The 25,418-nt window shown below is 44.6% G+C and overlaps 1 protein-coding gene across 3 annotated transcripts in view; it reads left to right on the top strand.

Annotated features, from left to right (window-relative positions):
• LOC115143318 (prickle-like protein 2) overlaps window positions 1–25,418 on the top strand; it is a 111,333-nt gene that overhangs the window by 22,427 nt on the left and 63,488 nt on the right. Inside the window, exon 1 of one of the 3 annotated variants that reach the window (XM_029683599.2) lies at window positions 23,861–24,065. The exons of the other annotated variants lie outside the window; for them this stretch is intronic. The gene's annotated coding sequence lies outside the window, so the exon portion shown is untranslated. Of the gene's footprint in view, window positions 1–23,860; window positions 24,066–25,418 lie in introns of those variants that run through there. 3 annotated transcript variants of the gene reach the window in all.

Below are 25,418 nucleotides of genomic sequence, written 5' to 3'. Positions count from 1 at the left end.
TTTTTTTCATGTATTCGTTCTCAAAATCACACTTTTTTAAAATAGAACATCCAATTCAGTTGTTTTTCTAAGTCCACGATAATACTTAAACCACATCAGGGGACCATTCTGGAGGTCTGGTAAAAAACGATATATATACAGTATATACACTGCTCAAAAAGATAAAGGGAACACTTAAACAACACAATGTAACTCCAAGTCAATCACACTTCTGTGAAATCAAACTGTCCACATCCTCCAGCATGACCAGTTTGGCGGTGGGTCAGTCATGGTGTGGGGTGGCATTTCTTTGGGGGGCCGCACAGCCCTCCATGTGCTCGCCAGAGGTAGCCTGACTGCCATTAGGTACTGAGATGAGATCCTCAGACCCCTTGTGAGACCATATGCTGGTGCGGTTGGCCCTGGGTTCCTCCTAATGCAAGACAATGCTAGACCTCATGTGGCTGGAGTGTGTCAGCAGTTCCTGCAAGAGGAAGGCATTGATGCTATGGACAGGCCCGCCCGTTCCCCAGACCTGAATCCAATTGAGCACATCTGGGACATCATGTTTCGCTCCATCCACCAACACCACGTTGCACCACAGACTGTCCAGGAGTTGGCGGATGCTTTAGTCCAGGTCTGGGAGGAGATCCCTCAGGAGACCATCCGCCACCTCATCAGGAGCATGCCCAGGCGTTGTAGGGAGGTCATACAGACACGTGGAGGCCACACACACTACTGAGCCTCATTTGGACTTTTAAGGACATTACATCAAAGTTGGATCAACCTGTAGTGTGGTTTTCCACTTTAATTTTGTGTGACTCCAAATCCAGACCTCCATGGGTTGATAAATTTGATTTCCATTGATAATTTTTGTGTGATTTTTGTTGTCAGCACATTCAACTATGTAAAGAAAAAAAGTATTTAATAAGAATATTTCATTCATTCAGATCTAGGATGTGTTATTTTAGTGTTCCCTTTTATTTTTTTGAGCAGTGTATATATTTACCCTCCAATTCAAATCATGTGTAGCAAACTTGTGATGGATTTTTCAAAACAAATGGCCACTGGATTGATGCAAATAATAAAGATTCTGCCAGGTAGAATCTGGCAGAATGCTACTTTGTATATACCTATTAATTGCCTTTCCATCTACCTGAAAAAGTTAGGCTATCATTCGCATCACTAATGGATACACAGTGGTAGACAAATAGGCCCTACGCACACAGCAGGGATCCAGTCAGGTAAATTTATCAGTGGCACACCGGTCCAGTGCCAACTGAAAGCTACTGTGGCGAATGAAAAAAATACTTCTACATTTTATATTGAATTGTTGTAATTGTCTTTATAGAAAAAGTATGCATTAGTACTTAATGTATTCTTTAATAGGCCTACCCAATGGCATTATGCATTGACGTTCACATAATTTTTACATTCTAAAATGTCATAGTAATGTGGACATTGCCTGACTAAATACATGCATGCTCCCAACACAAACACATTAATGAAGTCTGTGCAAGTGCTAGCTAGTCAGTCACACCATTTCAGATGTTGAAGAGTTTTGAGGGGTTACTGTATTATGTTTTAAAACGAGAAAGCATCCAAAAACCATGTTCCCTTTTGTAATGGACCGGTCTGTATAGAAAAAAGTTGAACCAACATTTGATGTTGTCGTGCTCATAATAACCATATGTGGTTTTACCACAAAAAGCACAACAGACCAGCGCAACACCTTTCCATTGAAACGGTGGGAAACAGATCAGATATGAAATCCCAGAATAATTATGTGGAGCAGTAGAACTTCTAAATTGGCTATCATACAGCCTTCAGAAAGTATTCACACTCCTTTACTTTTTTCCACATTTTGTTGTCAAATTCTAACATTTGCAAAAAAGAAAATCAATAAAAAATAGAACACGAATATACCTTGATTAGATAAGTATTCACCCCCCTGAGTCAATACATGTTAGAACCACCTTTGACAGTGATTACAGCTGTGAGTCTTTCTGGGTACATCTCTAAGAGCTTTCCACACCTGGATTGTGCAAGATTTGCTAATTTATTATTTTCAAAATGTTTGTTTCAAGCTCTGTCTATTGGTTGTTGATCATTTCTAGACAACCATTTTCAGGTCTTGCCATAAATGTTGAAGCAGATTTAAATTAAACTGTAACTCGGCCACTCAGGAACATTCACTGTCTTCTTGGTAAGCAACTTCAATGTAGATTTGGCCTTGTGTTTTAGGTTATTGTCCTGCTGAAAAGTGAATTCACCTCCAAGTGTCTGGTGGAAAGCAGACTGAACCAGATTTTTGTCTAGGATTTTCCTGTGTTTTGCTCCATTCCGTTTCTTTTTTATCTTGGAAAAACTCCCCAGTCCTTAACAATTACAAGCATACCCATAACATTATGCAGCCACCACTATATGGAGAGTGGTACTCAGTAATGTGTTTTATATGCCCCAAACATAACACTTTGTATTCAGGCCAAAAATGATTTTTTTTGCCAGTTTCTTTGCAGTATTACTTTAGTGCCTTGTTGCAAACAGGATGCATATTTTAATTCTGTACAGGCTTCCTTGTTTTTACTCTGTCAATTAGATTCGTATTGTTGAGTAACTACAATGTTGTTCATCCATCCTCAGCTTTCTCCTGTCACCGCCATTCAACTATGTAACTGTGTCACCATTGGCCTCATGGTGACATCCCTGTGGGGTTTCCATCCTCTTAGAAAGGATGCCTGTATCTTTGTAGTGACTGGGAAATATTGATACACCATCCAAAGTAATCAATAATTTCACCCTGCTCAAAGGAATATTCAATGTCTGTTTAGTTTTTTAACCTTTTTTATCCACCAATAGGTACCCTTCTTTGCGAGGCATTGGAAAACCTCCCTGGTCTTTGTGGTTGACTCTATTTGAAATTCACTGTTCGACTGAGGGAACTTACAGATAATTGTATGTGTTGGGTACAGAGATGAGGTAGTCATTCAAAAACCATGTTAAACCCTATTATTCCATACAAAGTCCATGCAACTTATTATGACTTGTTAATAAGCACATTATACTCCTGAATGTAGTTAGGCTTAAAATAACAGAGGTTGAATACTTTTTGATTATAGACATTTCAGCTTTTCATTTGTATTAATTTGTAAAAATTTCAAAAAACATAGTGATGAGGTATTGCTTGTCTGCCAGTGACCAACCAATCTCAATTCAATACATTTTAAATTCAGGCTGTAACAAAATGTGGAAAAAGTCAAGGGGTGTGAATACATTTTGAAGGTACTGTAACTTCAATGACTTTTTATGGATGGAAAAGCCTAGAAAAGCCAACTGTTACTTTGAACTTTTGAAATACCTGTTTTGCATACCCACTCTTGCCTTAGCATTTACTGGTATATATCATAACTTGGAACATCATTTCCACCGCTTTCTTATCCTTACCTCTGTCGGTCTTCACTCCACGCAACAACCAGCTGTTTGAGAGCAGCGAGCTCTCTCTGCCCAATATCATTTCTATAGGCTATATATGTGCAGCGCGTGTGATAAATAATCAACATAATGAACGAACAGCTTCGGGGATCCATCTGTTTTTCATAATCAATTAGATGGCCTATATTAAAAATAGCATTATTACAATATTATTGTTTACTGGCGGCTAGCCCGGAGGTTTTCCAAAACCTCTCCTGTATGTCGAGCCCTGCCGCACAGACTGGGACAATCCCATGCCGTTGTTGCCATTTTCATAAAGTTGGTTTATTTGTGGTCAATTGCACATTACTGTTTGAATAAATCATGATGATTAAAAAGAAGTTAATTCTGAACCAAAAACTAACGTAACCAAGTAAAACATTTATTTTTTTGCTAGCAACCAGTAAAACGTGTATCACACTGCCAGTCAAACGGTCACAAATTTGACTGTTTTGATCACAGTATGGAACCCTGGAGCAAGGAGGCGGCAGGGAAGACATTGAGCCTGAGAAGGAACGAGGCAGAGAGGTGAATCTATCCTGAATGCTTGTTTCCATGGTACAGACGTGATTCGGGAATCAGTACAATGACAGCTCTCTAACCTGACCCCATGTGCCCCCTCTCGCTCATCCCTTTTCACCACTCCTGTCTGCTCCTCTCCACTCATACTCATCAGTCAGGCAGAAGACAGATGCTGTATTTAACATGGAAAAGCATAGATTTGTCTTCCAAGATAGCTATACTTTGTGCTACATTGTGGGTTTCAGCAGTATCAATTGTCTGGTGTGTACAGTATAAACTGTCAAGCTGTGGAGAAAAGACTAGTCTGTGATCTAAACAGCACAAAAGGAGAAGCGAGAAGACGGGAGTGTTTTCCATCACCTGATACTGTATTTTTAGCTTCCACAAATGTGCAGATCCATATAAATATCTAATGAACTATTCATTCCACTCATCCATTTTTCTAATCATTCAAGTCATTTGTAAAACTCCCTTGGGGCAGGACAACGCTTTGTTTCATCTCTCTCTCTCTCTCTGTCTGTCTGTCTGAACATTTGTCCAATGTTTCAAACATCAGATCTGTGTACTTTATAAGGCTCTGCAGGGTCTGATCGGGCAGACCTAGTCCTAATGTTTGGGTGAAAATGATTAGACACAGAGGTCCATTAGTTTATCAGCTAGATCACTACAGCCTTCCTCAAGACATTAAGGGTTAAACAAGTGATGTGTGGGTGAGAGAGGGAAAGACAGGGAATTAGAGTGAGTGAGAAGACTGAGTGATCTGGAGAATAGAACATAAAGGATAATTTTACCTAATATTATTTTCTCTCCCTCTGGATTTTCACTTGTTTGACTCGCCTTTTCTGTCTCCAGAAATGTATCTTGCTCCCCTCACATGTTTTTGTAGTTTCAGGACAGCTTCAGTACTTACTGTGCTACCAGCACATACTGTACTGTAGAAGGACCTAGCCAGAGAGGCAAAATTCCAAATCTAAAATGAATCATTCCCTGAATTTGTGTTTCTGCCCATGTTCAACCTTCACCAGGGTGGTGATAAATCTTATTAAAATGTATAATCTGTTTTCTGCCACTAGGGAATCAGCAGCTCATCTGAGTTAGAACTCCTGAACCATGAACAGCCAGACCTGGACCCAGATAGGACACCCCAGCACTGAGGGAAAGTGGGAGAGTGGCGTGTGTGCTTGCATGCATGCGTGCGTTCGTGTGTGAGCGATCACTATCCCCCAGGTCCATAGAGAGATGCCTCGCGTCAGCTCACTTGGTGGTGTCTCGCCTGCTGTCTGTCATCCCACAGCTGACCTATAAGACAGTAATTACAGATATGGACGCCTATTTGAGAGGGTCCTTATACGAGTGTACCTACAGTGTGCATGCATAATGAGATTTTGCTTCCTGTATCGAATATTTGTCTTGAAATATTAGACTACATAGTATACATCATTAAACAAAATATATTATTTTGGTGTTAATGGTTATGTAGTCATGTAGAGCAGATTTTTGTTACTCAGCCAGTCAAATCCCTCATGTCTTTGAGGACCAGCTCTTCAATTGATTACACATATTCCTATTCCATCTCCCATCCAGCCCTCTCCTTTCAAACTGACTTGTACAGGTCAGCACCATCACATCATAATAGCTGATCGGACAACCACTTATTGTGCCAAGTTCTTTAAATACGCCAGAAAGTAAAATGGCAATTTAATAGCCTTTCATTGGAGAAGTGATTGAATTGTAAGGAGAAGGGGCTGGTTGGCTGGCTGGTGTAATTGTGAAAGAGGGATAGATTGCTACAGTAGCCAGGTCACATTACAGTGTAGTGACCCCACTCTGTCGCTGCTTCTATTGCTTATTGTTAAGGTCTCCACTCTGTGTTCTCTTTTACGTCCATGTGTGTTGGGGCCTGCTGTCCCGCTCCTCACTTCACAGACAAAGGTAGCCTTTGAGCGCCTGCTTTCCAGGGCCCACTGATCATTCCATTGTTCCTCTCCTACATGCCTGCCCCAAAGACCAGAGGGAAGGTCTATGGTCTTGCTCTAGCTCTCTCCCTTACTCCTTTTCTCTGTCTGTTCGTTCTCTCTCTCAAAGGAAAGGATGTTTGGCTGAAAGGATGTTTGGCTTCCTTGGAGAGTCTAATATATGACATCTGTCTGTGTGAAATTGGATTCTGGCCATCCCATGTGGCACATGTAAATGCATCACCGGTATTTCTCTGTTCTGTGCGGAGGGATAGGGGGGGGGGGGAGCAGTATGATAGGCGTGAGGAGGACCGTGCTTTTCGGAGAGATAAAAATCACTCATGCGGAACTGGGAGAGGAACTGACACTGGCTTCATGAAGTTTACACGTTGCTGTCAGGGAGCTTATTGCCTTTTTCCATCCCTCTGATAGTGTGTAAAACGGCTCGGTCTTCCTCTGGAGTGTAATTTCGCCCTCTGCTTCCTGTCCAGTTCAGATTCTAGCCTCACTAATGGCTCTCCCTCATTGCTTACATCTTAGCAGTTCTCTGTCAAAAGAGATCTGTTTTCTTATAGGGGTTTTACCGGCCTACTGTGGTCTCATTTTCAATTTGAGTTTATTTTCAGCTTCTTATTTTCCCTAATTTGATACCCTCTTCTTTAAGCAGTCACTGCATTATGCGCAGGTTGACATTTATTGTCATGAGTCTTGTCCTGGAGGCAGAACTGAGCGATTTCCCCCTTAGTTAGGCCAGCTGCAAAGTCAAAATAGGCTACATTGTAAAAATGTATTTAAGGTTCAGGTTAGGCATTAGGGTTAGCAGTGTGGTTAAGGTTAGGCATTAGGATTAGCAGTGTGGTTAGGCGTTAATGTTAGCAGTGTGGTTAAGGTTAGGTTTGAAAATGAGATTTTATTACTTTGTGACTATGCCAGCTAGTGACCACTGCAGAGCTGCGTCAAGAACAAGATTCATGACAAAGAATGCTAACCTGTGCATTATGCATGCACAGAAAGTGAATCATAGTAAATTAAATATTCATAAGGCTATACACAGTGGCCCCCAAGGAAAGTATCATTTTGTGCTGTCTGATTGGGTTAGTAGATAGGCTCTATAGACTGAGCATGTGAGGAAGGGAGAGATGAAGTGAAAATTAAGAGAAAGATGTGGACACAACATTTAACATTTAGATGGAGGATGAAATGTTTAGGGAGAGAAGCATGAAGGAGGAGAGGAAGAGTGGGTGGTAACATCAGGGACTCTTATGGACCCTGTCAATAGAATCAATATCTGCTGATTGATAATGTCATCGTGTCACACAGTGCTGGTCCCCAGTGACCAGGGGTGGAGGGGGGCAGGGGGGGGGTAGAGAGGCAAAGCTGTCATTGGGCTGGGGCCACACGTGGGTCTGGGGACACTGGTGATCCTGGATGAGAGAGCCACTGACCCTGCTGCCACAATGGGAAATTCATGTTCAGAGAATTTTATATGGGACTGTTCGATTATATGGGCGCGACCACTTGCATTTGTTCGGGACACTTTTGAGGGAGGCAATGTGTTTTAGATGAGAGGAGGAAGGAAAGGAGGGAGCATGTGTTTTGCATCATTGTAGATTGGGTTTGGAGAGATTGGTTTGGCTGTTCTCAGATGTGCTTGCTGATGAGCAAAAAAGCATTTCATGTGTTTATACCCCCAGGACATCAGAAGAAAATGCATTGTTAGGATTCGCGAGGCAGTGGTCTTTACCACAGCTCATCACACGCTCTCTGGCTGCCAAACTAAGGCATCTCAAATGTGTGGAAGACACAAGCAAAAATCATCTTCTTTCCATATTCTGTATTTTATTGCCGCCCCAGACTCCAGTGAAATAAGCTTGGTCGTTCTCCCAGTGGGCCTTGTTGATTTGTGACCTTTCAGATGCCTCTTCTTACCCTTGTCCTTTCATCATGACTCTGTGGAGATGTGCACATTATTAGAGCATTGGTCATAGAAGACTTAACGTCATCATCCCCCTTAACACAGAGAGATAATCCAAACACGCTAACTAGAGTTTGCTTACTTGGTGCATAGCCCATTCACTGCTGTAGGTTAGAGATGTTAGTCAGGGGTAGCTGGATTATGTGTCTCTGGATCTGACCTCGGTGTGGTTGAAGACCTTCTGAGAGCCACTGTCTCTAACAACCTCTCTGACTGAATCCCATGATGTATAATAAAGGATGCCGCAGAGATGAGGCAGTAAATGGATCGTGCTCAATGCCCACCCTGTGAATGTGTAGCAGATGGACGGTCTATAATCAGTGGCAGCAGAGGTCTAGAGCTGTAGCTCAGCTGTGATGGGCTGGCTGGCTGACTGGCTGACTGACTGGCTGCATTCTGTGGTTCTGCAGTCAGTATCTCCCTCCTTCCGAGGACTGGCTGCCGGGAACTGACTCAGGAGTCCCAGCCCCATGACCCTCTCACCTCCTGTTCACTGTGGCGAGAACACTCCCAACTCGATGGATAGATCAGGGTTCTAACAGGACTTAGTCTTGTTTTAGTTTCCTTTGGTGACCACAGATCTGAAAGAGTGCTACCTTTGAGAGAACAGTATTCTGGAGCTTCATCTACATAGTTATGGAGCTATCTATCTCCACCATGTTGAATAGCTTTGACCTATCCTTTCAGGTGAAACGTGTGGCCAGTAGACCGGGGGAATGAGATGAGACACCCAGGCTGTATCATCACTGTCTGTTTATGGCGTAAGGTTAGGATGAGGTCAAGGCTCCCTCAATCTCTATCATTCTCTCCGTCTCCTCCACTAACTGAAATTACCAAAATTATAAACTCTCATCAACATAATAACGATCACTGCTACAACTCTCACTGTCCCCAGAATCGACCAGTTCGTTATATTATTTTAAACAGACACTGATTTCTCTATGCGACTCCCCGCCTTGGTGCTGAGTGTGATTGACAGATGTGGCGACTACTGTGTATAGCTCATTAGCTTGTGTGTACTGTGAGCTCTCTTCCTCTGTCGGGAGGGGAGTGGCTCAGCCGGCCAGCGGTTAATAAAGACACACTGACTGACAAGTCTGGGACAGAGGCTGCCTCTTTACTGTCACAGACTATGCGTGTGTGTGCGCGCCTCCAACTATCCCTGGAGAGAGGACATGTCTGGAGAGGAGGAGTAGATGGACGGAGGAGACTATGAAGGGTGGAGGGAGGGATGAGAGGATGGACTTGAGACTTTTGTAGCAGTGGCTTGATCCCCAGCTCTGATCCCAGTCCCCAGAGTCTGTGTTCTGGAACGTCTAAACCGCAGCCTGGCATTTTCATTGGCTTTCTGGAGAGGCAAACAGCTGGGCATTGTGAAACTAAGTGGCAGGAACACCGCTGGACTTTAACCCCTTGAGCCCTGCACTACAGGGGCGAACTTATCACCTTTACATACAGTAGTTTATCTATAAACAGTATGACTCTTTGACTCAGGGGTTCTAGTGTGGACTTTCCCCAGGTTGACTTCTGTCATTTCAACTTTTCTCATCTCCCTTCGTTCTGAGAATACACAGATCGGAAACAGCTGTCAGAGACATCTGTCTTCTCTCTGACCTCGGCTAACTTTGTTCTGCAGTCATACTGTAGATCTCTCCGAGTTGGGCATCTCCGGCGCGGCCCACGCTTGGATTGCGTCCTACCTGACAGGTCGCTCCTACCAGGTGGCGTGGCGAGAATCCGTCTCCACACCACGTGCTCTCACCACTGGTGTCCCCCAGGGCTCTGTTCTAGGCCCTCTCCTATTCTCGCTATACACCAAGTCACTTGGCTCTGTCATAACCTCACATGGTCTCTCCTATCATTGCTATGCAGACGACACACAGTTAATCTTCTCCTTTCCCCCTTCTGATGACCAGGTGGCGAATCGCATCTCTGCATGTCTGGCAGACCTATCAGTGTGGATGACGGATCACCACCTCAAGCTGAACCTCGGCAAGACGGAGCTGCTCTTCCTCCCGGGGAAGGACTGCCCGTTCCATGATCTTGCCATCACGGTTGACAACTCCACTGTGTCCTCCTCCCAGAGCGCTAAGAACCTTGGCGTGATCCTGGACAACACCCTGTCGTTCTCAACTAACATCAAGGCGGTGGCCCGTTCCTGTAGGTTCATGCTCTACAACATCCGCAGAGTACGACCCTGCCTCACACAGGAAGCGGCGCAGGTCCTAATCCAGGCACTTGTCATCTCCCGTCTGGATTACTGCAACTCGCTGTTGGCTGGGCTCCCTGCCTGTGCCATTAAACCCCTACAACTCATCCAGAACGCCGCAGCCCGTCTGGTGTTCAACCTTCCCAAGTTCTCTCACGTCACCCCGCTCCTCCGCTCTCTCCACTGGCTTCCAGTTGAAGCTCGCATCCGCTACAAGACCATGGTGCTTGCCTACGGAGCTGTGAGGGGAACGGCACCTCAGTACCTCCAGGCTCTGATCAGGCCCTACACCCAAACAAGGGCACTGCGTTCATCCACCTCTGGCCTGCTCGCCTCCCTACCACTGAGGAAGTACAGTTCCCGCTCAGCCCAGTCAAAACTGTTCGCTGCTCTGGCCCCCAATGGTGGAACAAACTCCCTCACGACGCCAGGACAGCGGAGTCAATCACCACCTTCCGGAGACACCTGAAACCCCACCTCTTTAAGGAATACCTAGGATAGGATAAAGTAATCCTTCTCACCCCCCTTAAAATATTTAGATGCACTATTGTAAAGTGGCTGCTCCACTGGATGTCATAAGGTGAATGCACCAATTTGTAAGTCGCTCTGGATAAGAGCGTCTGCTAAATGACTTAAATGTAAATGTAAATCTCAGTCCCCCCCATCTCTCTCTATATCTCTCTCTCTGTATTTCTCTACATCTCTCTCTGTGTCTCTCTCTCAATGGATTGCATGAAACTCGTTCCAAAGTTTCAGTGTTGGTTTAACCTTGCTCTCTTCTCATCTGACATTTTGGGTGATTTTCAGCCCCCTCCCGCATCGCCTTCCACCCCCAGTATTACCCAGACGCAATGGATACCAGAGGGCCTGCCAAAGGGCTCACTGCCAGGGCAGTGCAGAGAGGGGGGGATTGGTCTCTCTCTCCTTTCTTCACCTCCCCCCTCTCTCTCTCTCCATCTTGGCTGACGGTCAGCCTGTGGTCTAAAGGCGTACTAGGTTTGGTTTGCTCCTAGCAGAATGGCTAGGCGAAGTGTACGTCTGTGCCTCGCCTACTGCCTTAAAATACCTTCCCTTGAAAAACGAGGAAAAAGCAGCAATAGTACTTTTTGTCTCTCTCAGAACTAACCTAAGATAATTCATTTTGTTGTTTTTGCCAAGGAGGTCTTAGTCGCACAATTTTACATCTAACTAAGATGTTTGGTGCTCTATTTCTCAAGTGAAAATGTTTAAATGAAAACGAGTCATCTCTTGTTGAATGACAACAAACACTTAATTGAAGAATCCCTACTGTTGATCAATCACTGACGAAGGGGCGTAGACTTCAGTTACCAAACTTGGGCTTGCCTCAGCAAAGAAAATGTGCGCACAAACAGCCCAAAAAAACCTTTCCGGAGACCTAAAGGAACAAAAACATCACAATGTTTTCATAATATATGCTCTAAATGTTTCAGATGGGAAGCATGAGGACGCCTGAAGCGGGCCTCTCCTCTGGGGTCTGAAAGGGTAACCTAGGCATGGTAATGTGCCAGTGAGCTGACAGTCCGAGCCCGTAATTGGCCCAGTGTGGATAGCCTGGATCAGAGCTTCCATCCTTAGCACACTCCTTGCTGTGGTTAGGCTCTGCATCAAGAGTAGTCTCAGACAGGATTCTGCTCTATATGAGCTCCTAATGCTCTACTACAGTCTAGACTCATGCTTATACTGTAGGCTGAAGCAATGGGGTTCTTTTGATACTCTATTGTACCATGTCACTCTGTCTGCCAGCTGTCTCTCTAATGGCTTCAGAATCGGAGAAGAAAGCAGATTCCCAGCAAGAGACGGAAGCAGAGTTCTTAATCGTGAGGATTCTCTGTTATGTGTATGGGATGTCAAAGCCCATTTTCTGCGTGACACATTTACTTTGTGAGAGATGGCTTTAATAGCTACAGCCGTGTTATTGTGTTATATTGGTCTTTGCTCTCTCTTTTCACCGGTATGGGTGAGAAGAGAATATTGATTCAGATATGTAGGCACTAACTATCTTGTACCAGCTAATTTCTTCCGTCACCATTGATTACCTTTGCCAAGTTGCCAACCCACAATTCTTTGGTGCACTATGGGTATATCAAAGACTCTTGATGAGTAGTCTGACATTTTTTAAATCATTTACATTACATTGTACCATGCTGTTTATTTTTGCATGTTATAATAGTCATGTCTTTTTTTCAAGTCCCCTTATAAGGCAGATGGCTCATGAGTATCTCAGAACAGCTTGTGATAAACACACACTCTCCTTTCACTCGGGCAGTTAGCTGCCTCTACCACTCTACAGTATGTGTGTGCTGTTGGCCCATGTTCCCCTCTCTGTGAGACTGTGCAATTGATTGATCACTTAATTTAGTCCTGAGGGGCAGACAACGAGTTAACCTCTGTGGGCAGGGGGATGGGTGATGGAGGGATGGGGTGGAGGAGGGGAGAGTCACGTCTTTAGCATTTCCTCTGCATGACCACATACACTAACCTTGTTGCGATTAAAAGCAAAAAACTGTTTTCAGTGAGAAGTAAGCATTGGTCTGAAATTCACATGAGCAACACAATGCGTACTTCACCCATGCTCTACCAAGGTTTTCCAGCCTACAGTCTATTGTACTTCCATCCATGTGTAGGCATGTTGCTTAGGATTCAAACCTTTTTAAACAGCCTAATTCATACTCTTAGAGGAGGTTCTCCCACAATAATGTGATTTATACCAGATACAAGGTAATGTATAGCATTCTTCCCACCCCACACTAAGACATTACCCCATTTCCACTACCATTTCAAGCTTTCTTTCTTTTTTTAAATGAAACCAAGCTTTAGTTTTATACTTACAACACCATCAGGCTTGATTGAATGAGCAGTTTTGTCATGTAGTAATGTGGTGCCTGCCTGTATTTCCTTCAATATTTATTTAAAAAATACATGTAATTGAAAGTACATTTTCCATAAAACATTTTTGAGTCAGTAGGTACCCAACATAACAGGAGGTGGTGTGTTTGACACAGTCACTCATAAAGATATAGAGGTCTATAGAGCCTGTCTGCATTCCTCATTTCTGTAACCGTTAGCTTACCAGAGTACTACTTTTCAAGCATGGTCCTGTTTTATCACATCCTGTGCTGAACAATGGACAGTTCATTACCTCTGTCATATGACTATGTAGCAGCTTAAAGTTATGTGTGTATTTGTTAGTGTTGTGTTGGAGACCACCTAAAGTGAGACCGATCCAAGGCCAGAGAAAATCTAGTCCGAGTCAAGACCAAGACCAGAAGGGGTCGAGGGATCCGAGACCAGAAAAATGCGAGTCCAATTCATGGTGGCAATATTGTCAAATTGCCACCATAACAGAGTTCAAAATGTCCAATATTTCTGTGTTCATATTTCAGAACAACATATGGATTCTTTAGACATTCAGAATGGTGTAAATAAAATGTATGCTGAGGGAGAATGGAGACCGTCTACAAATGATTACTAACCCAAACACAGTGGGAAACAATGAGGGCCCTTTATGCCTTCAGAGAAGGGCTAAGGATTTATCAAATATTATTATTTTCAATGATGTTCTGATTTAATCTCTTCAGTTTTTGTTGGAAAGTTAAGACCAAAGAGAAAAAAGATCCAATGTGGATTTTTCTTTGGTGGTCTCTCAGGGGAGATAAATATAGCTAGCCAAGTCAGCCATTGGCAAGGCACCAGAAGCTAGATAGAAGGCATCTGCCATTCAACTGTATTAAGGGAAAAATGTTGAGTGACAGTGTAATCAACCAATCACATTTTGACTTGAAATGGGTGTGACTGTTTTCACAAAAACGTAAAAACACTGCGCAATTGTGAGCAGTAGTTGTCCCACGGTCTAGCTTGCTAGCTTTTGTTGTAGGCTAGTTTGCAGCGGCTCCAGCAGGTGTATCGAAGAGGATGTTGCTAATTTGTTAGCCTCTCCCTTTTCAATAATAACTTTCAACAGCAAGAGTGGTGGTGGAATAGTTTTTTTTTTATCTTTGAAAATAACTTGTATGTTTCACACCCTGAGCGGTTTCACCTGTCTTTGTGATTGTCTCTTTGTGATTGTATGTTTATATGTTATTTTAATCGCAGGACACCATTGTCCGTTATCCCTCTGAAGAGTATGAATCCTAAGCAACCTGCCTACACATTGTTGGAAGTACAATAGACCAGCATAGCTACTGTAGTAAGTCAAAGCTGTGTGTTGGTAGAGCATGGGTGAAGTATGCATTGTGGTGCTCATCTGAATTTTCTTTCTTTTTCAGACCAACGTAGTTTTTTGTTTTTAATTTCCATGGCTTTTACATCTGAAGGTGATTATACAACATTATAATACAGCTAAACAAAGCAATACAAGTAAAGTAAAAGTACACAATGACAAAAGGCAACAGAAATAATGTAGTTATTAGTATTCATTTAATATTGACAGCTGTTTTTCCAGAGGGAAGCGAAAAAACTGAAACCCATTTACGCCAATATGGAGTAAACTAGACATTTGTTCCCTGATCTCTTAACAAGACAATTGAGATGGCTCCTGTAAAATAAACAAAATAATCATCTACCCATTACCTATTTACATGGAAATGTACTTTAAAGTTTACTGAAGAAAGGCCTAGTACTACATTACCTGTAAACTATAGTGAATTAGTATAAAATATACAATTTACAATCAAACGTACATTCATCAGATATAGTAAACTTTATACATAGAATTCAAGCATGGCCACAATTGCTCTTGAAGAGTTACAGGGTTATGCAGGCTTTCTTGTTCATGCCCAGTTTTAACAAACCTGATTCTCGATGAACAGCTGAGGTCTTGATGAACAGTTCGTAGAATCAGGTGTGGTAGCACTGGGCTTGAACAAAAAAGCCTGTATAACCCTGTGGCTAGTCAATAGCAATTTTGGTAACTCCTAAAACAAACAAATGACAAACGGCTGAGAAGCACCTGTAAAATACAAAGTTATTAGACAAGTACAAAACACTTTTAAGAATACGTACGTACAAATCTGACAATGAATAGGTGCTCTAAATCCTTTAGCTACAAACGTTCTTAGTAATGCTGTACACCGCTGTCCAACTCCAGTAAAATAGCACACATTCCCACATTTATAAATGGCAGTATAAATATAAGAAACAGATGTGAGTACTCACAGGTTGGGAATAGAACATACATAAGTACTACTGATAGTGGGCATATGAATAAGCGTAAGTCATTTGTCAGCTCCACATAGGCCAGCTTGACAAATTCCATGCTTCTCAAATGACAGGTGGTGGTGCCTGAAAAGGAGAAACATTTACAACCTGTACAACTTATCAAGTGCATGTGTACCATAGGGATGGCGTGCATCTAACAGGGAGGACAACGACCACTTCCTTGAGAGTTTGAGAACTGGTCTCTCCACTGTTCTCTCCTCCATGGTAGCAAGACACCACAATAGTACTAGTACACATCACACTCTGACCCTTGCCACTCAATGATGCCCAACGAACCCAAAGGCTCTTTTTAAGAGACACCAAGTAAATAACAATAAGCACACACTGTTGGTGTGTGTGTCGGGAAACGGAGGTGGGGAGCGGGTCTGCGGTAGGCAAACCCAGGACCTTCAAATCCCAGGGCTGTGAAGCTAGCCATTATCGATAGTCAACTTTACACTATTTAAATGGACAGTCTGATGATGACAGTCTGGCGATGACAATGTTTTTGTTAACATTCAATCAGTACTGAGTACATTTTTCTCTTGCTTGGTTAAAAACCAAATAGTCAAACAGTTGATGTGTTGCAAATAGTCTCGTTTTTATTACATAGCTAACCAAGTTATCAGTCATAACATTTTCTTTTGACTGTGAACAGATTGCGAAAGGAACCCCAGATCATCATGTTGTTTTACCTGGATGCTTTTTGGGAAGACATTGTAACGTAACTTGACACTGTGTTGATCAGTCAGTGTAAATTTGGATTATAATGACAAGAATAAATTGTGTTGAGAAAGGAGGGAGCGTACTGAATTAATGCACATAGTAAGGGATCGAATTTCCTCTGGATGTTCTAACAGCGACACATTTGTTCTGCTGTGTGCATGTATTGTAAATTTGAAGTGTGACAGTTTTCCCAGAGTTTGGTGTATATAACTTCAGCCAAGGACATTCATGAGCTTATTTGTTTGTCCCCTGACTACACGCAAGTGTCCAGGTCAGCAGTTTTATGAAAGCCATAGCTAAATATACCTAGCTAGCTACCTTCTGCTTCACATCCAACTGCTGTTAGCTTGGCCATAGTACAACACTGGGGCTAAGCTTCCTGCCATCCGGGACCACCATACCAGGCGGTGTCAAAGGAAGGCCCTAAAAATAGACCCTAGTCAGACTGTTCTCTCTGCTACCGCACGGCAAGCGGTACCGGAATGCCAAGTCTAGGTCCAAGATGCTACTAAACAGCTTCTACCCCCAAGCCATAAGACTCTGGATCATCACAAGAGGTGGGTAGAGTGTTGTGTACCTCAAATCAAGTTGACTTGCGAATTCCACATTGATGTTATATTGGCTTAGATATGATGGCAGGGAGATTTGACTTTAACATTGAGCTTCAACCAATGCACACTATCGTGTGGCTCGACTATAATACGAACACCAGTTAAGACATCAACACAGCTGCCAGTATTTTCCAAAATTGAGTCTTTACTAGTGATCCAAAGCTTGTTTTGGACATTAGATATTTCTCAGTGTCATGCATAAATTATGATGCACTTTAGCATGCAGCTGTCCATAGTAGCAAAAAATAGCAACATCTGAGACATTTATTGAGGTTGAGTGTGGCTTGTTGCCTAGTACTGGGCTAATATACAGTACATTAATGTTAAGTGGCATACACACACGCTGCTGGGGAATGTTCATGTGTGTGTGTGTGTGGGCGGGTGTGTGTGTGTGTGTGGGCGGGTGTGTGTGTGTGTGCGGGTGTGTGTGTGTGTGCGGGTGTGTGTGTGTGTGGGCGGGCGGGTGTGTGTGTGTGGGCGGGTGCGTGCATGCGTGCGCACGAGCATGAGGGTGATGATGGTTGTAAAGAGAACACTGGCACTAGTTGTCAGGTATGAGTGCGTGCTGCTCTCCTGGTGTGATTCCTTGTCCTCCACCACAGAAATCCATATGGATTTATGGGAATGAATCACAGTAGTTGTACAGTGTAGAGCGCTGCTGTAGAACCAATCATATTCTACCCACAGCACACTACTGACAGGTCCAGAAACCTCACTCTGGCTCTCTAGTGATAAATGGCTCTGATTTAACCTGTACTCACATGCTCTACAGGTCCTGTTCCTATATTTATTGGTCATGTGATTGGCATGGGAAGAGGGGGCAGTTTGGGGAGAGAAGATGTTTGGCATGGAGAGGCCTATGGTAAGGTGAGGTTACACTCCATTTAAGATGTGTGCACAGTTGAAGTCGGAAGTTGACATACACCTAAGCCAAATACATTTAAACTCAGTTTTTCACAATTCCTGACATTTAATCCTAGTACAAATTCCCTGTCTTAGGTCAGTTAGGATCACCACTTTATTTTAAGAATGTGAAATGCCAGAATAATAGTAGAGAGAATGATTTATTTCAGCCTTTATTTCTTTCATCACATTCCCAGTGGGTCAGAAGTTTACATACACTCAATTAGAATTTGGTAGCATCGCCTCTCCCCATGCCAATCACACAGGGATTGTTTAACTTGGGTCAAACATTTCGGGTAGCCTTCCACAAGCTTCCCACAATAAGTTGGGTGAATGTTGGCCCATTCCTCCTGACAGAGCTGGTGCAACGGAGTCAGGTTTGTATGCCTCCTTGCTCACACACGCTTTTTCAGTTCTGCCCACAAATGTTCTTTCGGATTGAGGTCAGGGCTTTGTGATGGCCACTCCAATAGCTTAATTTTGTTGTCCTTAAGCCATTTTGCCACAACTTTGGAAGTAATATTGGGGTCATTGTCCATTTGGAAGACCCATTTGCGACCAAGCTTTAACTTCCTGACTGATGTCTTGAGATGTTGCTTCAATATATCCACATAATTTTCCTTCCTCATGCTGCAATCTATTTTGTGAAGTGCACCACTCCCTCCTGCAGCATAGCACCCCCACAACATGATGCTGCCACCCCCGTGCTTCACAGTTGGGATGGTGTTCTTCGACTTGCAAGCCTCCCCCTTTTTCCTCTGAACATAACGATGGTCATTATGGGCAAACAGTTCTGTTTTTGTTTCCTCAGACCAGAGGACATTTCTCCAAAAAGTACTATCTTTGTCCCCATGTGCAGTTGCAAACCATAGTCTGGCTTTTTTATGGCAGTTTTGGAGCAGTGCTTCCTCCTTGCTGAGGGGCCTTTCAGGTTATGTCGATATAGGCCTTGTTTTACTATGGATATAGATCCTTTTGTACCTGTTTCCTCCAGCATCTTCACAATGTCCTTTGCTGTTGTTCTGGGATTGATGGTGCAAAAAGTGCAAGAAGTACGTTCATCTCTAGGAGACAGAACGCGTCTCCTTCCTGAGCGGTATGGCTCAGGAAGGAGACACGTTCTGTCTCCTAGAGATGAACGTACTTCTTGCACTTTTTGCACCATCAATCCCAGAACAACAGCAAAGGACATTGTGAAGATGCTGCACTTCCGGGTTGGAGCGAGCGGTCGCATCTGCACTCGGTCCGCAGGTAGTATTACATTTCATTACATTTCATTATAGTACAACGGTTTGATTTGTCTAATCTTAGCAATTTCTTCTTAGCTAGCTACATAGCCGTCTTTGTATCATAGATAATTGCGTAATTATCGTATTTCGTCGTCCTAACGCAGTCTACACTGCCCTGCAGCTAGCCAGCTAGCTAACGTCCACCGTTAGCTAGTCCACCGTCTACCGATTAGCAGCACAACTATTACACTCAACTGAACGACTTGATTAGTGTAGTGTTAGCTAGCTACATAGTTGTCTTTGCTGTCTTCGTATCCAAGATAATTGTGTAGTTTAGAGTGTGTAGTTTTATGTCGTCCTTAACATAGGAGACTCTGCTAGCTAGCCAACAGCTAGCCAACGTCTACCGAACAGAACCTCTGCACTCAACAATCCGGTCGCATTTCGCTTCGCTCCACAGGTAGTATCACATTTTTCATTTCATTTCATTACAGTACAACGGCTTGATTTGTTTGATCGTAGCTAGCTACATAGCTAGCTACATAGCCGTCTTTGTATCAAAGATAATTGTGTAGTCTAGAGCGATTTCCTAGGTTAGCTAGCCAGCTATTGTCGTTCTTTTAACGCAACGTAACGTAATAAACACTGCTAGCTAGCCAGCTAGCCCCGAATAGCAGCACAGTAGAAACTATTACACTCAACGGAACGACTTGATTAGTGTAGTGTCAACAACGCAGCCAATGCCAGCTAGCCTACATAGTCAACAACGCAGCCTCTGCCAGCTAGCCTACTTCAGCAGTACTGTATCATTTTAATCATTTTAGTCAATAAGATTCTTGCTACGTAAGCTTAACTTCCTGAACACTCGAGACGTGTAGTCCACTTGTCATTCCAATCTCCTTTGCATTAGCGTAGCCTCTTGTGTAGCCTGTCAACTATGTGTCTGTCTATCCCTGTTCTCTCCTCTCTGCACAGACCATACAAACGCTCCACACCGCGTGGCCGCGGCCACCCTAATCTGGTGGTCCTAGCGCGCACGACCCACGTGGAGTTCCAGGTCTCCGGTAGCCTCTGGAACTGCCGATCTGCGGCAAACAAGGCAGAGTTCATCTCAGCCTATGTCTCCCTCCAGTCCCTCGACTTCTTGGCACTGACGGAAACATGGATCACCACAGACAACACTGCTACTCCTACTGCTCTCTCTTCGTCTGCCCACGTGTTCTCGCACACCCCGAGAGCTTCTGGTCAGCGGGGTGGTGGCACCGGGATCCTCATCTCTCCCAAGTGGTCATTCTCTCTTTCTCCCCTTACCCATCTGTCTATCGCCTCCTTTGAATTCCATGCTGTCACAGTTACCAGCCCTTTCAAGCTTAACATCCTTATCATTTATCGCCCTCCAGGTTCCCTCGGAGAGTTCATCAATGAGCTTGATGCCTTGATAAGCTCCTTTCCTGAGGACGGCTCACCTCTCACAGTTCTGGGCGACTTTAACCTCCCCACGCCTACCTTTGACTCATTCCTCTCTGCCTCCTTCTTTCCACTCCTCTCCTCTTTTGACCTCACCCTCTCACCTTCCCCCCCTACTCACAAGGCAGGAAATACGCTCGACCTCATCTTTACTAGATGCTGTTCTTCCAATAACCTCGTTGCAACTCCCCTCCAAGTCTCCGACCACTACCTTGTATCCTTTTCCCTCTCGCTCTCATCCAACACTTCCCACACTGCCCCTACTCGGATGGTATCGCGCCGTCCCAACCTTCGCTCTCTCTCCCCCGCTACTCTCTCCTCTTCCATCCTATCATCTCTTCCCTCTGCTCAAACCTTCTCCAACCTATCTCCTGATTCTGCCTCCTCAACCCTCCTCTCCTCCCTTTCTGCATCCTTTGACTCTCTATGTCCCCTATCCTCCAGGCCGGCTCGGTCCTCCCTCCCGCTCCGTGGCTCGACGACTCATTGCGAGCTCACAGAACAGGGCTCCGGGCAGCCGAGCGGAAATGGAGGAAAACTCGCCTCCCTGCGGACCTGACATCTTTTCACTCCCTCCTCTCTACATTTTCCTCTTCTCTCTCTGCTGCTAAAGCCACTTTCTACCACTCTAAATTCCAAGCATCTGCCTCTAACCCTAGGAAGCTCTTTGCAACCTTCTCCTCCCTCCTGAATCCTCCTCCCCCTCCCCCTCCTCCCTCTCTGCAGATGACTTCGTCAACCATTTTGAAAAGAAGGTCGACGACATCCGATCCTCGTTTGCTAAGTCAAACGACACCGCTGGTTCTGCTCACACTGCCCTACCCTGTGCTCTGACCTCTTTCTCCCCTCTCTCTCCAGATGAAATCTCGCGTCTTGTGACGGCCGGCCGCCCAACAACCTGCCCGCTTGACCCTATCCCCTCCTCTCTTCTCCAGACCATTTCCGGAGACCTTCTCCCTTACCTCACCTCGCTCATCAACTCATCCCTGACCGCTGGCTACGTCCCCTCCGTCTTCAAGAGAGCGAGAGTTGCACCCCTTCTGAAAAAACCTACACTCGATCCCTCCGATGTCAACAACTACAGACCAGTATCCCTTCTTTCTTTTCTCTCCAAAACTCTTGAACGTGCCGTCCTTGGCCAGCTCTCCCGCTATCTCTCTCAGAATGACCTTCTTGATCCAAATCAGTCAGGTTTCAAGACTAGTCATTCAACTGAGACTGCTCTTCTCTGTATCACGGAGGCGCTCCGCACTGCTAAAGCTAACTCTCTCTCCTCTGCTCTCATCCTTCTAGACCTATCGGCTGCCTTCGATACTGTGAACCATCAGATCCTCCTCTCCACCCTCTCCGAGTTGGGCATCTCCGGCGCGGCCCACGCTTGGGATTGCGTCCTACCTGACAGGTCGCTCCTACCAGGTGGCGTGGCGAGAATCCGTCTCCACACCACGTGCTCTCACCACTGGTGTCCCCCAGGGCTCTGTTCTAGGCCCTCTCCTATTCTCGCTATACACCAAGTCACTTGGCTCTGTCATAACCTCACATGGTCTCTCCTATCATTGCTATGCAGACGACACACAATTAATCTTCTCCTTTCCCCCTTCTGATGACCAGGTGGCGAATCGCATCTCTGCATGTCTGGCAGACATATCCGTGTGGATGACGGATCACCACCTCAAGCTGAACCTCGGCAAGACGGAGCTGCTCTTCCTCCCGGGAAGGACTGCCCGTTCCATGATCTCGCCATCACGGTTGACAACTCCATTGTGTCCTCCTCCCAGAGCGCTAAGAACCTTGGCGTGATCCTGGACAACACCCTGTCGTTCTCAACTAACATCAAGGCGATGGCCCGTTCCTGTAGGTTCATGCTCTACAACATCCGCAGAGTACGACCCTGCCTCACACAGGAAGCGGCGCAGATCCTAATCCAGGCACTTGTCATCTCCCGTCTGGATTACTGCAACTCGCTGTTGGCTGGGCTCCCTGCCTGTGCCATTAAACCCCTACAACTCATCCAGAACGCCGCAGCCCGTCTGGTGTTCAACCTTCCCAAGTTCTCTCACGTCACCCCGCTCCTCCGCTCCCTCCACTGGCTTCCAGTTGAAGCTCGCATCCGCTACAAGACCATGGTGCTTGCCTACGGAGCTGTGAGGGGAACGGCACCTCAGTACCTCCAGGCTCTGATCAGGCCCTACACCCAAACAAGGGCACTGCGTTCATCCACCTCTGGCCTGCTCGCCTCCCTACCACTGAGGAAGTACAGTTCCCGCTCAGCCCAGTCAAAACTGTTCGCTGCTCTGGCCCCCCAATGGTGGAACAAACTCCCTCACGACGCCAGGACAGCGGAGTCAATCACCACCTTCCGGAGACACCTGAAACCCCACCTCTTTAAGGAATACCTAGGATAGGATAAAGTAATCCCTCTCACCCCCCCTCCCCCTTAAAAGATTTAGATGCACTACTGTTCCACTGGATGTCATAAGGTGAATGCACCAATTTGTAAGTCGCTCTGGATAAGAGCGTCTGCTAAATGACTTAAATGTAAATGTAAATGTTTATACTTGCGTACTATTGTTTGTACAGATGAACGTGGTACCTTCACTCGTTTGGAAATTGCTCCCAAGGATGAACCAGACTTGTGGAGGTCTACAATTTTTTTGTGGGGTCTTGGCTGATTTCTTTAGATTTTCCCATGATGTCAAGCAGAGGCACTGAGTTTGAAGGTAGGCCTTGAAATACATCCACAGGTACACCCCCAATTGGCTCAAATTATGTCAATTAGCTTATCAGAAGCTTCTAAAGCCATGACATAATTTTCTGGAATTTTCCAAGCTGTTTAAAGGCACAGTCAACTTAGTGTATGTAAACTTCTGACCCACTGGAATTGTGATACCGTGAATTATAAGTGAAATAATCTGTCTGTAAACAATTGTTGGAAAAATGACTTGTGTCATGCAGAATGTAGATGTCCTAACCGACTTGGAAAAACTATAGTTTGTTAACAAGACATTTGTGGAGTGGTTGAAAAACTAGTTATGACTCCAACCTAAGTGTATGTAAACGTCCGACTTCAACTGTAGCTCTCTTGTAGTTAAACCAATAGAGCGTTACTAGCTGCACATCACATAAGATCTGGCTCTACAGAAAGTATTATAGCAGATGTTTCCATCCAGTTCAGCACTGTGCAGACAGGTATGTGGAAGTAGAGGTGGATTATAGTGAAAAGATGCTGGCAGTAGCTGTACCCAGTTTCTCCACTCTGCTCCGCTCCAGTCTTTTCAGTAGGTAGAGGAGAGTAACATACCGCAATGAAACCTGAAGTTAACCTTCTACTGTCCTTTTTATATGGCACAACATGTTGATTAGTCCTCTTTTCCCTAGCTTTCCACTGTGGCAATCTAACCTCCATGCTAACTGGGGGTCCTGGCTAAGGAGCCTGCCTGCTCAGCTCCTAGCTTGGTGATCATCCCTGATCACATTCCTCTGGTGAGCAGCTCTTTCCCTCTCTCTGTCCCTCCTTCTCTCACTCCATGCACCCGTATGGTTGATCCACTGGTTGCAGTCTAGTGCAATCTTCCCCTTCAGATCAGCAACACACTCAAGGCAATCATCTCCATGTCAGTCTCTCTCTCTCACCCTTCTCTCCTGGTTGCTCATCTGAGAGAGGAACAGACTTTTTCAATTACATAAACGTTGAAAGTGTTTTCAGGCTATCGTGCTGCAGTGATTATCCTCTGAGAGCCTCTGTCGTTTAACTGCATGATCACCAGTCCCTGCACTGCTCAGCCAGCTGGAGGGGAAGTGGTAAGTAACTTTTACATATTAATTCAACTCTGTAGCAAACATGCCATTTCACACACACACAAACTGACAGCCATGGAATCTCTGCCTGGATACACTCATGTAAGTTTCCTACCTTTTCTCTCTGTTATGTCCAATACCTTTAGTGATTGACTGACTTGTGTTTCTTTAGGCAAATGTGTACACAACTGGTATTTTAGCTTATTTGGAAATACATTTCTGTGTCTCTAAGCCTTTTGTTGTCATGAGATTTTGTGGGATTCAGATTTTGTGTGTGTGTTAGTAATGTGTGAAAGGCTTGTGACATTTGTGATGTCAACATCTTTTGAAGCATGTCCTTCCGTTCTCTTAGGCTCTGTAGAGCCTGCCAGGTAAGGTGTTGGGAGTGGGTAGGCTCTGTAGAGCCTGCCAGGTAAGGTGTTGGGAGTGGGTAGGCTCTGTAGAGCCTGCCAGGTAAGGTGTTGGGAGTGGGTAGGCTCTGTAGAGCCTGCCAGGTAAAGGTGTTTGGAGTGGGTAGCTTTATCTTTGGAGTGAGAGATGGAAAATAGTCAAAGGGTGAGTACAGTAAAAAGAGAGAGACAGAAAAAAGGAGGAAACATCGGGAAGAAAGAGAAAAAGAGGGAGAGAGAAGGGAAAAGGCCGTGTAAAAGCAGTCTCCTGTCATCTCAGCTGTTGTGATTTAAGTGGACTGACAGCACACAAATCTCCCTGCATCTCACAGCTGTGTGACATACCTTCCTCTTTTATTTTTAACTCCACTTATATGGGACTATAGCAGGGACAGGGAGCATACCATTGTCTCAGCAACAAGGTGTGTGAGTGTATTAGGGTTGTGCGTTAAGGTTGTGTGTAGTTGGCTGTGAATATCAGGGTAGTCTAGGCATTTATATCAAAGGCTTTTGGTGTGTGTTATGCTTCAAATCATGTCAGATATGACAAGTTAAAGTACAGTTTATATCTGAGCTATACACTTCTGGGTTTGCCGTCTTTATTGTCCGTGTGAGTGTCTATAAATCGCGAGGTACATTCCACATAGATGTGCCTGCACTCAATGTTTATGGCCCCCGGGTGTGAGTGGCTGGCACAGGCCTAGTAGGGAGAAGAATAGGGTTTGACACATAACAGGCTGTGGCTTCCTGAACACGCCCTTTCTGTCCCTAAAATGGCCTCCATGTTGACTGATTTAGAGCCAGTGGTTAAACCAGGAAAAATAGAACAGATATTTTGATTGAAAGTGGTATCAACAGGGGCAGATGTAAAACTGTCAGCTAGATAAGAATCTTGGAAAGTTAATCCCATTTTGGGTTCCAACTGGCCATTTGAACCTTTACTTAGAGCTACACACTGAAGGCTAGT

This window comes from Oncorhynchus nerka, linkage group LG15 (assembly GCF_034236695.1).
Source record: "Oncorhynchus nerka isolate Pitt River linkage group LG15, Oner_Uvic_2.0, whole genome shotgun sequence".
Classification (NCBI taxonomy): Eukaryota; Metazoa; Chordata; class Actinopteri; order Salmoniformes; family Salmonidae; genus Oncorhynchus; species Oncorhynchus nerka.
This window is presented reverse-complemented; position numbering and strand designations above follow the sequence as displayed.